The sequence below is a fragment of the Scyliorhinus torazame genome, chromosome 7, assembly GCF_047496885.1.
Source record: "Scyliorhinus torazame isolate Kashiwa2021f chromosome 7, sScyTor2.1, whole genome shotgun sequence".
Taxonomy (NCBI): Eukaryota; Metazoa; Chordata; class Chondrichthyes; order Carcharhiniformes; family Scyliorhinidae; genus Scyliorhinus; species Scyliorhinus torazame.
In genome coordinates, this window is record NC_092713.1 from 67,545,128 (window position 1) to 67,557,240 (window position 12,113).

Here is a 12,113-nt window from a genome sequence, read left to right on the forward strand (position 1 = left end):
GCTTTATGCATATCATCACAAGCCCCATAAAGAATGTCTGCAAAATGAGAGGACTATAAACTCTTGTCTTTCAGGTGACAGCAGTACACATTCATCATCTACAGTCAGATACAAGGGAACTGGCGACTACTCTAACTTGGGCATAACCTTCCCCCATGCATATAGACCCAGATTTTCACTCCTGGGTTGGATGCGCAGAGATGGGGGAAATCCCATCTCCACGAATGCAAAAAGCGGTTGCCCAGAAATCAGATTTTCGGTCCAGGAGCAGAGAGCTAGAATAAGAGTCGGGGTGGGTGATCTAGGAAGAAATGAGAAGAGTGCAAGGTGTGGAGTCAGGCTTGGCAGAAGACCTAACTTGGGGGTTTAATACATGTCCAAAAATAAAGAATCTAGATTGAAAGAAAAAATCTCCAGCCCTCACCTTTCATACCCCTTCACAGCCCCCCAACCCCAATAGATACACAACATGCCCCATTCATGCCAACACATGTCCTGCGCCCACCCGTATGGCTGTTCATACATTTCATGCCAACCTATGCCCTTTCACCCACCCCACTGGCTCTATATACCTCTCTGCCAACTTAGTATCAACTCCTTCCCCAACTAACCTCCACATCCTTTGCCCTCGCACCTACCATGCGAACTCACTTAGTACCCAGAGGTAAAACAAAGTTCGAGAAAATAATGTTCTAAGTGTCTATGCAGGCATCACTAAATTAAAAAACCAATTTCATTCATAAAAACCTAATTATTACATTTACATTCCTTCAACTAAATAATGTTTTCGAACAAATATTTTAGTCAAGTGCACAAAACTTTACAGCAACAAGCACTGGAATTCATAGCCCCACAACAAAATGTTTGTAACCACTTTAGCTCTCAAAGAAACTAAAAAATGGCAGACACCCTACTGTGATAATGGGTGGTTGTGAAATCAGTCATGCAACACTAACCCAGTGATGGAAGACCACAGGCATATGTCAACAGAGTGAAATAGCAAGTGTTAAGAACCCCACTGATGTTAAATGCAAGTGTGTCCCAAAACTCAGAAGGGTAACTTGGAACACAGGTTCTTAGTGGTGTATATTTTCAATTTGGTATACTGTGAGAACATATATACAAACCAAGGAGGAATAGTCCAGTCATCTTGTGAGCAATTAAGAAACAATATTTCTTAAATTAAAAGAAAAATACATGACAAGAAGGACTATAATACACTACAACAGGATGTTTAACTACACTGATGGCTATGCACATACCTTATTACATTAAGCTACATTTAAGTAAACTCTTTTTGAAAAAATATTTTTATTCAAATGTTTTACATATTTTCAACAAACCTTACAGAAATAAGAAAAAACAAAGATCACATAAATAAACATCTTATAGCTATGTCACATATTCCCCCAATATACAAGCCCCCCCCCATTAAATGATAATAAACACAGTAGTAAACACAAAGTACCCCCCCCCCTCCCGGGTTACTGGTGCTGCTGACCACCTCCTAACGCTCCGCTGGAAAATCTAGGAACGGTTGCCACCGCCTGAAGAACCCTTGCACAGATCCTCTAAAGGCAAATTTTACCCTCTCCAATTTAATGAACCCTGCCATGTCGCTGATCCAGGCTTCCACGCTTGGGGGCCTCTCATCCTTCCACTGTAGCAGAATCCTCCGCCGGGCTACCAGGGATGCAAAGGCCAGAATACCAGCCTCTTTCACCTCCTGCACTCCCAGCTCGTTCAATACTCCAAATAGTGCGAGCCCCCAACTTGGCTTAACCCGGGTGTTTACCACCTTAGACACCGTCCTCACAACGCCCCTCCAGAACCCATCCAGCGCTGGGCACGCCCAGAACAAGTGGGCATGATTTGCTGGGCTCCCCGAACACCTCACACACCTGTCCTCCACTCCAAAAAACCGACTCAGCCGTGCCCCAGTCATGTGAGCCCTGTGCAGAACCTTAAATTGTATCAGGCTAAGGCTGGCGCAAGAGGAGGATCCTATGTGCTGGCAGCAGCGGAAATTCCCTCACCTGCCGTCTTACAAACGCCCTTACCTGCATGTACCTGAAGGCATTTCCAGGGGGGAGCCCGAATTTTTCCTCCAACGCCCCAAGGCTCTCAAACGTCCCATCTATAAACAGGTCCCCCATCCTTCTAATACCTGCCCTGTGCCAGCTCAGGAACCCCCATCCACTCTCCCCGGGACAAATCGATGGTTCTCTCAAATCGGGGACCACAACAAAGCCTCTGCCTCCCCCCTGTGGCGTCTCCACTGCCCCTAAATTTTGAGGGTCACCGCCACCCCTGGACACGTGGTGTACCTTGTCGGCGGGAGCGGCAGTGATGCCGTCACCAGCGCTCTCAGGCTCGTGCCCACACTGGACGCCATCTCCAGCCTCTTCCACGCCGCCCCCTCCATTACCCACTTGCGTATCATCGCCACATTGGCAGCCCAGTAGTACCCACACAGATTAGGCAACGCTAGCCCTCCTCTGTCCCTGCTCCATTCCAGAAACACCCTTCTCACCCTCGGGGTCTTTTTCGCCCATAGAAACCCTATGATGCTCCTGCTGACCCGCTTAAAAAAGGCCTTAGGGATCAGGATGGGGAGGCACTGGAATATAAAAAGGAACCTCGGGAGCACCGTCATCTTCACCGACTGTACCCTACCTGCCAGGGAGAGTGGCAGCATATCCCACCTTTTAAACTCCTCCTCCATCTGCTCCACCAGCCTCATCAAGTTGAGCTTGTGCAGGGCCCCCCAACTCCTGGCCACCTGGTTCCCTAGGTACCGAAAACTCCCTTCCGCCCTCTTCAGTGGAAGCTCGCCTATCCCCTTCCCTGGTCCCCTGGGTGTATCACGAATAGCTCACTCTTCCCTATGATGAGCTTACACCCGGAAAAGTCTCCAAAGTCCCTGAGGATCCGCATCACCTCCGGCATCCCCCCCACTGGGTCCGCCACATACAGTAACAGGTCGTCGGCATACAGCGATAACCGGTGTCCCCCCCCCCCCCCCCACACACACACCAGCCCCCTCCAGTTCCTGGACTCCCTCAAAGCCATAGCCAAAGGCTCAATTGCCAACGCAAATAGCAGGGGTGATAGGGGGCACCCCTGCCTTGTCTCCCGGTACAGCCAAAAGTATTCCGACCTCCTCCGATTTGTGGCCACACTCGCCACTGGGGCTTCGTACAGTAACCTAACCCAACTAACGAACCCCTCCCCGAACGCAAACCTCCTGAACACTTCCCACAGGTACCCCCACTCTACCCTATCGAAGGCCTTCTCCCCATCCATAGCCGCCACTATCTCCGCTTCCCCCTCCACTGCAGGCACATTTAGGAGCCTCCGCACATTGGTGTTTGTAGCACCGTCAATATGACGCGAGGCAGGTTGAGGTAATGTCAATTGAAGGCTTTATTAAGCAGAACTTTATCCCCAGCAGTGTGGTTACAGAATGCAGCTGCTGAGGGAAATGGAGGGAAAACTGGGTTCTTATACCGGCATTTCTGGGTGGAGTCCAGTAGGTGGCAGATCCTATCAGGACCTGGCATCCCTCCACCAATAGCATGTCGACACGTGGTGTACCATATTACCCCTAATACATACCATCACATTCACCCCTTGTTGAAAAAAAACCCGGCGGGATGGTGGTTCGCATGGTGGTAGGGGTTTACAGAGTCGGTACTGTGCCGTAACTTTGAACAAAACACAAAATTATCGCTTCAACTGGGCCAATGGGCCAAACAGGGTCGGCATGATGCCATAACTATAACAAGACACAATAACTGAAAACGTTGAGAGTTAAAGTGATTCGATGAGCCGGATGGGCGCCCTGGTCGTCCTTTCCGATCGTCTCGGGCGTGGTGGTGATGGCGCTTGTTCGAGTCCCATCGACTCTGGGAGCGTAGCGCTGTCCCCTGTGTCCTTACTCCTGGGCGGGTCTGGGAGGAGAACCAAACCCCCCGGGAAGGGGGTGGCTGCGGGATGAACCGGCGGGATTGAGGAGGTGGTGATTGGCGTTGGGGGGGTGTGGGTATCTCCGGCGGGTGCCAGATCTCGCAGGGAGACCGTGTCCTGTCGGCCATCGTGGTACTCCACATAGGCGTATTGCGGGTTGGCGTGAAGGAGATGCACCCGTTCCACCAATGGATCAGACTTGTGCGCCCGCACATGTTTCCGGAGCAGAATGGGTCCCGGAGCTGCTAGCCAGGTCGGAAGTGGCGTTCCAGAGGAGGACTTCCTAGGAAAGAGGAGGAGGCGCTCGTGAGGCGTTTGATTCGTGGTGGTGCACAGCAGGGACCGGATAGAGTGAAGGGCATCCGGGAGGACTTCCTGCCAGCGGGAAATTGGGAGGCTCCTAGACCGGAGGGCCAGCAGGACGGCCTTCCAGACCGTTCCATTCTCCCTTTCTACCTGCCCGTTCCCCCGGGGGTTGTAACTGGTCGTCCTGCTCGAGGCTATGCCCCTGCTGAGCAGGAATTGACGCAGTTCGTCACTCATAAAGGAGGACCTCCTGTCGCTATGGATATAGTCGGGGTAACCGAACAGTGTAAAAATGGTACCGAGGGCTTTAATGACCATGGACGCTGTCATGTTGGGGCAGGGGATGGCGAAAGGGAAATGGGAGTATTCGTCAATGACGTTCAGGAAGTACGCGTTGCGATCGGTGGAGGGGAGGGGGCCTTTGAAATCCAAACTGAGGCGTTCAAAGGGTCGAGAGGCCTTAACCAGGTGCGCTCTATCTGGCCTGAAAAAGTGCGGTTTGCACTCAGCGCAGATCTGGCAGTTTCTGGTGACTGTTCGGACGTCCTCGACGGAGTAAGGGAGGTTGCGGGCCTTAAGGAAGTGGAAGAAACGAGTGACCCCCGGGTGGCAGAGGTCCTCATGGAGGGCTTGTAGACGGTCCACTTGTACATTGGCACATGTGCCGCGAGATAGGGCATCGGATGGCTCGTTCAGCTTTCCGGGACGATACAAGATCTCATAATTGAAGGTGGAGAGTTCGATCCTCCACCGCAAGATCTTGTCGTTCTTGATCTTGCCCCGCTGTGCATTATCGAACATGAAGGCAACCGACCGTTGGTCAGTGAGGAGAGTGAATCTCCTACCGGCCAGGGAATGCCTCCAGTGTCGCACAGCTTCCACTATTGCTTGTGCCTCCTTTTCCACTGAGGAGTAGCGGATTTCTGAAGCGTGGAGGGTTCGGGAGAAGAAGGCCACGGGTCTGCCTGCTTGGTTGAGGGTGGCCGCCAGAGCTACATCCGATGCGTCGCTCTCGACCTGGAAGGGGAGGGACTCGTCGATGGCGCGCATCGTGGCCTTTGCGGTATCCGCTTTGATGCGGCTAAAGGCCTGGCGAGCCTCTGTCGACAGGGGAAAAGTAGTGGACTGGATTAGTGCACGGGCCTTGTCTGCGTACTGGGGGACCCACTGGGTGTAATAAGAAAAGAAGCCCAGGCAACGTTTCAGGGCTTTGGCACAGTGGGGGAGAGGGAACTCCATGAGGGGGCGCATGCGTTCAGGGTCGGGGCCTATCACTCCATTATGCACTATGTAGCCCAGGATGGCTAGACGATCGGTGCGGAACACGCATTTTTCTTTGTTGTAAGTGAGGTTCAGGGCGTGAGCGGTCTGGAGGAATTGTTGGAAATTGGCGTCGTGGTCCTGCTGGTCGTGGCCACAGATGGTGACGTTGTCGAGATACGGGAACGTGGCCCGTAAACTGTGCTGGTCAACCATTCGGTCCATCTCTCGTTGGAAGACCGAGACTCCGTTCGTGACGCCGAATGGAACCCTTAAAAAGTGGTATAACTGCCCGTCTGCTTCGAAGGCAGTATAGTTGCGGTCACCGGGACGGATGGGGAGCTGGTGGTAGGCGGACTTGAGGTCCACGGTGGAAAAGACCTTGTACTGTGCAATCCGATTGACCATGTCGGATATGCGGGGGAGAGGGTACACATCTAGCTGAGTGTACCTGTTGATGGTCTAACTATAGTCAATGACCATCCTCTGTTTCTCCCCGGTCTTAACAACTACCACCTGGGGTCTCCAGGGACTGTTGCTAGCCTGGATGATGCCTTCCTTCAGCAGCCTCTGGACTTCGGACCGGATAAATGCTCGGTCCTGGGCGCTGTACCGTCTGCTCCTTGTGGCGACGGGTTTGCAATCCGGGGTGAGGTTTGCAAACAAGGAAGGCGGTTCAACCTTGAGGGTCACGAGGCTGCAGACAGTCAGTGGGGGTATAGGGCCGCCAAATTTAAATGTTAAACTCTGGAGGTTGCATTGGAAGTCCAACCCTAGGAGTGTGGGCGCACAGAGATGGGGGAGGACATACAGCCGGTAATTTCGGAACACCCTCCCCTGCACCGTTAGGTTAGCGATGCAGAACCCCGTGATCTGAACGGAGTGGGATCCCGCCGCCAGGAAAGTTTCTGGGTGCTTGACCGAATTACGAGGGAACAGCGCCTTACCGTGTCCGGATGAATGAAGCTCTCCGTGCTCCCAGAGTCGATAAGACACGGCGTCTCGTAGCCATTCACTAGGACTGTAGTGGTTGCAGTCTGGAGCGTCCGGGGTCGCGACTGGTCGAGGGTCGTCGAAGCCAGACGTGGTTGTTGAAGTTGAGCATCGCAATCAGGCAGTATGTGGCCGTCTGTGTCGGGGTCCTTCAGCCAAGATGGCGGCGTCCACGGATCGAGCACGGTCGGGGCTGGACAAAATGGCGGCGCCCATCTCTCCCTCGTGGCGTCCGGGGTCCAAAATGGCGGCGTCCGTTGGTCACACGTGGATCGCTGGGGGGGCTGGGTCTGTGGTCCCGTTTCTTCCCCGGAGATAGCGGCGACCCCGCGGGACTTGCATACCGTCGCGTAGTGGCCCTTCTTCCCGCAGCTTTTGCAGGTAGCCGCGCGGGCCGGGCAGCGCTGCCGAGGGTGTTTCGGCTGCCCGCAAAAATAGCAGCGGGGCCCCCCGGTTGGTCTGGTGTTTTGGCAAGCGCAGGTTTGCGGGGGTGGGGGGGGTGTCGGAGAGTCGACCGCAGCGGGGGTCCACGGAGCACAAGGGGCTGTAGTGCGGTCAGGGGCGTAGGCGCGGGCGTTACGTGAGGCCACATCGAGGGATGCCGCCAGGGCCCGAGCTTCTGTTAGTCCCAGAGATTCTTTCTCCAGAAGCCTCTGGCGGACCTGGGAAGAGGCCAAACCTGCCACATACGCATCGCGGACCAGGAGCTCTGTGTGTTCACTCGCTGTTACCGCCGGGCAGTTGCAGTTTCGACCCAGGATTGCAGGGCGTTATAAAACTCGTCCAGCGATTCCCCCGGAAATTGCCGTCATGTGGCGAGCTGGTAGTGAGCAAAAACCTGGTTGGCGGGCCGGATGTAGATATCCTTCAGCGCGGCGATGGCACCGGTGAAACCGTCCTTGTCCTCGATAAGGGAGTAGATGTCAGGACTCACCCTGGAATAGAGGACCTGCATCTTTTGTTCGTCTGTCGGTGTGCCGGGAGCCGTTCGGAGGTAGCCCTCAAAGCATGGCATCCAGTGCTTGAAGATAGAGGCCGAGTTAGCTGCTTGGGGTGCGATGCGCAGGCACTCCGGGGTGATTCGGAGCTCCATGTTCCCACGTCGTTTTCTTCAATTTAAATTTTGCTTAATAAATTGTAGCACCGTCAATATGACGCGAGGCAGGTTGAGGTAATGTCAATTGAAGGCTTTATGAAGCAGAACTTTATCCCCAGCAGCGTGGTTACAGAATGCAGCTGCTGAGGGAAATGGAGGGAAAACTGGGTTCTTATACCGGCATTTCTGGGTGGAGTCCAGTAGGTGGCAGATCCTATCAGGACCTGGCATCCCTCCACCAATAGCCTGTCGACACGTGGTGTACCGTATTACCCCTAATACATACCACCACAGTGTTTAGCTGCTTTCCCTTCACGAAACCCATCTGGTCCTCGTGGATCACCCCCGGAACACAGTCCTCAGTTCTGGTAGCCAACACCTTCGCTAACAGCTTTGCATTCACGTTGAGGAGCGAGATTGGCCTATACGACCCACACTGTAAAGGGTCCTTGTCTCGCTTCAAGATCAGCGAGATCAGCGTCCTGGACATTGTCGCGGGTAGGGTCCCCCCTCCCTCGCCTCATTGAAAGTCCTCACTAGTAGTGGGCCCAACAGCTCCATATACTTTGTGTAAAATTCCACCGAGAACCCATCTGGCCCCGGTGCCTTCCCCGCCTGCATACTCCCCAGCTCCTCCAGCCCTACCGGTGCCCCAAGCCCAGCCACCTGCCCCTCCTCTACCCTCGGGAAACTCAGCCGGTCCAGAAAACGATGCATCTCCCCCTCCTCCGTCGGGGGCTCAGACCTATACAGCCCCTCATAGAAGTCTCTAAATACCCCATTTATCCCTAACGCACTCCGCACCGTGTTCCCTCCTTTATCCCTAACTTCCCCAATCTCCCTCGCCGCCTCCCGCCTCCGAAGCTGGTGTGCCAGCATCCGGCTAGCCTTCTCCCCGTATTCATTCACCGCCCCTTTCGCCTTCCTCCACTGCACTTCCGCCTTCTTGGTAGTCAACAGGTCGAACCCGGCCTGGAGGCTTCGTCGCTCCTTGAGTAGTCCCTCCTCGGGGACCTCTGCATACCTCCTATCTACCCTTAAAATCTCCCCCACCAACCTCTCACTCTCTCTCCTCTCCTTCCCCTCCTTGTGGGCCCTAGTGGAGATTAGCTCTCCCCTAATCACCGCCTTCAGCGCCTCCGAGACCACCCCCACTACACCTCCCATTATCGTTCGCCTCTAGGTATCTTTCAATGCACCCCCAGATCCGCCCGCTAACCTCCTCATCCGCCAGCAAACCCACCTCCAGGTGCCACGCGGGCACTGGTCCCTCTCCTCCCCTAGCTCGAGCTCCACCCAGTGCGGGGCATGGTCTGAGATGGCTATGGCCGAATACTCTGTGTCCTCCACCCTCGGGATCAGCGCCCTGCTCAAAACAAAGAAGTCAATCCAGGAGTAGGCTTTATGGACGTGGGAAAAGAAAGAGAATTCCCTGGCCCCCGGCCTAACAAACCTCCATGGGTCCACTCCTCCCATCTGGTCCATAAACCCCCTCAACACCTTGGCCGCCGCCGGCCTCTTACTCGTCCTGGATCTAGAGCAGTCCAATGCTGGATCCAATACCGTATTAAAGTCCACCCCCATTATCAAGCTCCCTGCCTCCAGGTCCGGAATCCAGCCCAACATGCGCCGCATAAATCCGGCATCGTCCCAATTCGGGGCATACACATTCACCAAGACCACCCGCACCCCCTGCAGCTTACCGCTCACCATCACGTACCTACCTCCATTGTCTGCCACGATGCTCAGCGCCTCAAATGACACCCGCTTCCCCACCAAAATAGCCACCCCTCGATTCTTTGCGTCCAACCCCGAGTGGAAAACCTGCCCTACCTACCCCTTTCTCAGCCTAACCTGGTCTGCTACCCTCAAATGCGTCTCCTGGAGCGTCTTCAGTCCCTTCAGGTGCGCGAACACACCTCTTGACTGGCCTGTTCAGGCCTCTCACATTCCAAGTTATCAGCCGGATTAGGGGGCTGCCTCCCCCCCCGTTATCAGCCGGTTCAGGGGGCTGCCCCCCCCCCGGCCGATTAGCAATCTCCCTTTCTTGGCCAGCCGCGTGCCCATGCCTCCCGCACTCTCCGTTCCCCCCAGCGGCAGACCCCCGCCCCGACTCTCAATTCAGGCTCCAGCTCCCCTTTGGCCAATGCAGCAGCAACCTCGATTTGAGGCCACCACCCCGGTGCGGGGTCCCCCCCCCCCCCCCCCCGCAGGCCGCCCCCCCCCAGCGTTCCCGCGCTGTTCCCGCCGGCAGCGACCAGGTGTGAACGGCGCCGGGGAGAACCCGCCGTTTTGGCCTGGCCGCTCAGCCCATCCGGGCCTGAGAATAGCAGGGGTGCCGGAGAATCGCTATTTTGGGTGTCTCGGGCGATTTTCCGGCACTCCTGCTATTCTCAGGCCCGGTTGGGCCGAGCAACCAGACCAAAACGGCGGGTTCCCCCCGGCGCCGTCCATACCTGGTCGCTGCCAGCGGGAACAGCGCGGGAACGCTGGGGGGGCGGCCTGCGGGGGGGGGGGATCCCGCACCGGGGGGGGGCCTCTAATGGGGTCTGGCCTGCGATCGATGCCCATCGATCGTCGGGCCATCCTCTCAGAAGGAGGACCTCCTTTCTTCCGCAGCCCCGCAACATCCGTCTGACATCTTCTTGCGGGGCGGACTCGGAGAGGACGGCAACCACGCATGCGCGGGTTGGCACCGGCCAATGCGCGGGTGACGCCAGGTATGCGGCGCCCACCGCGTCATGTATGCGGCGTCGCCTTTACGTGGCGCCAAGGCCTGGCGCGTGTAAATGACGCGCCCCGCTCCTAGCCCAATATCGGGCCCTGAATCGGTCGGGATAGGGGCCGTTTCATGCCGTCGTAAACCTTGACGGCGTTCACGACGGTGTGGGCACTTTGGCGCGGGACTGGAGAATATTGCCCGACATTTTGGAGGACAGGCGAACCACATCATCATTATATGACCATTTGAACTCAACTGGAGACAAGCTTAGATCAGAGGCTGGGAAGCTAGTTGATTAGCCCCTCTGAACTGGAAAGCAATGCATGCTGTGGCATGTTAGGGAACATAACCCCCATGCCGGGTGGGAGAAACGCCCGGGCACTGCGCGAGTCCCGCCACGTGCCGACCTGACGCCTGCACGTGATTCTCCCACCCCCCCCCCCCCCCAAACCGGCGCGACACGAATCACAGCTGGCCGCAGGGAGAATCGCCGCTTGCCATTGGTAATGGGCAAGCGGTGATTCTCCAGCCCGGATGGGCCGAGCGGCCTGCCCAACACGACAGGTGACAGGTTCCCGCCAGCGCCACCCACACCTCGCGCTGCCGGCGGAACCGCGCGGGAACACTGGGGGGGGCGGCCTGTGGGGGGGGCGAGGGTGTTACCTGCACCGGGGGGGCTCAAAAGGGGTCTGGCCCGCGATCGGTGCCCACCGATCCGCGGGCAGGCCTCTCTGAAGGAGAACCACCTTTCCTCCGCTGCCCCGCAAGATCAATCCGCCATCTACTTGCGGGGCGACCGTGGGGAGGACGGTCAACGCGCATGCGCGGGTGACGTCATTTACGCGGCGCTGGTTGCGTCATTTACGCGGTGCCGGTTTACGCGGCGCCAAGGCCCGGCGCGCTAAATGTCGCGGCGCGTCTCCTAGCTCCCGGGGGCGGGAGAATAGGGGGCTGGGAACGGCCTCCGCCGCCGGAGTGAAACACACCGGTTTCCACTCCGGCATCGGGACTTAGGGCGGGATTCTCCGACCCCCCTCCATCGGGTCGGAGAATCGCCGGGGGGGGCAGGCGTGAATCCGCCCCCGCCGGTTGCCAAATTCTCTGGCACCGGATATTCGACGGGGGTGGGAATCGCGCCGTGCTGGATGGCGGGCCCCTCCCGGCGATTCTCCGGCCCGCAATGGGCCGAAGTCCCGCTGCTGGAATGCCTGTCCCGCCGGCGAGAATCAAACCACCTCTCTTACCGGCGGGACAAGGCGGCGCGGGCGGGCTCCGCGGTCCTGGGGGGGGGGCGATCTGGCCCCGGGGGAGTGCCCCCACGGTGGCCTGGCCTGCGATCCGGGCCCACCGATCCGCGGGCGGGCCTGTGCCGTGGGGGCACTCTTTTCCTTCCGCCATCGCCATGGTCTCCACTATGGCGGAGGCGGAAGAGACCCCCTCCACTGCGCATGCGCGGGGATGCCATGAGCGGCCGCTGACGCTCCCACGCATGCGCCGCACGGCAAAGTCAGTTTCGCGCCAGCTGGCGGGGCACCAAATGCCTTTCCCGCCAGCTGGCGGGGCGGAGATCAGTCCGGCGCGGGCCTAGCCCCGCAAGGTTAGGGCTCGGCCCCTCAAGATGCGGAGGATTCGCGCAATGCCAAACTGATTCACGCCGTTTTGCCGCCGGTCGGCGGACATCGCGCCGATTGCGGTGATTCCCGCCCTTAGTCTCCCGATGGGAGAATTGCGCCCAGGAGGTTTAAAAATGCAAGTAAATGCCAACAC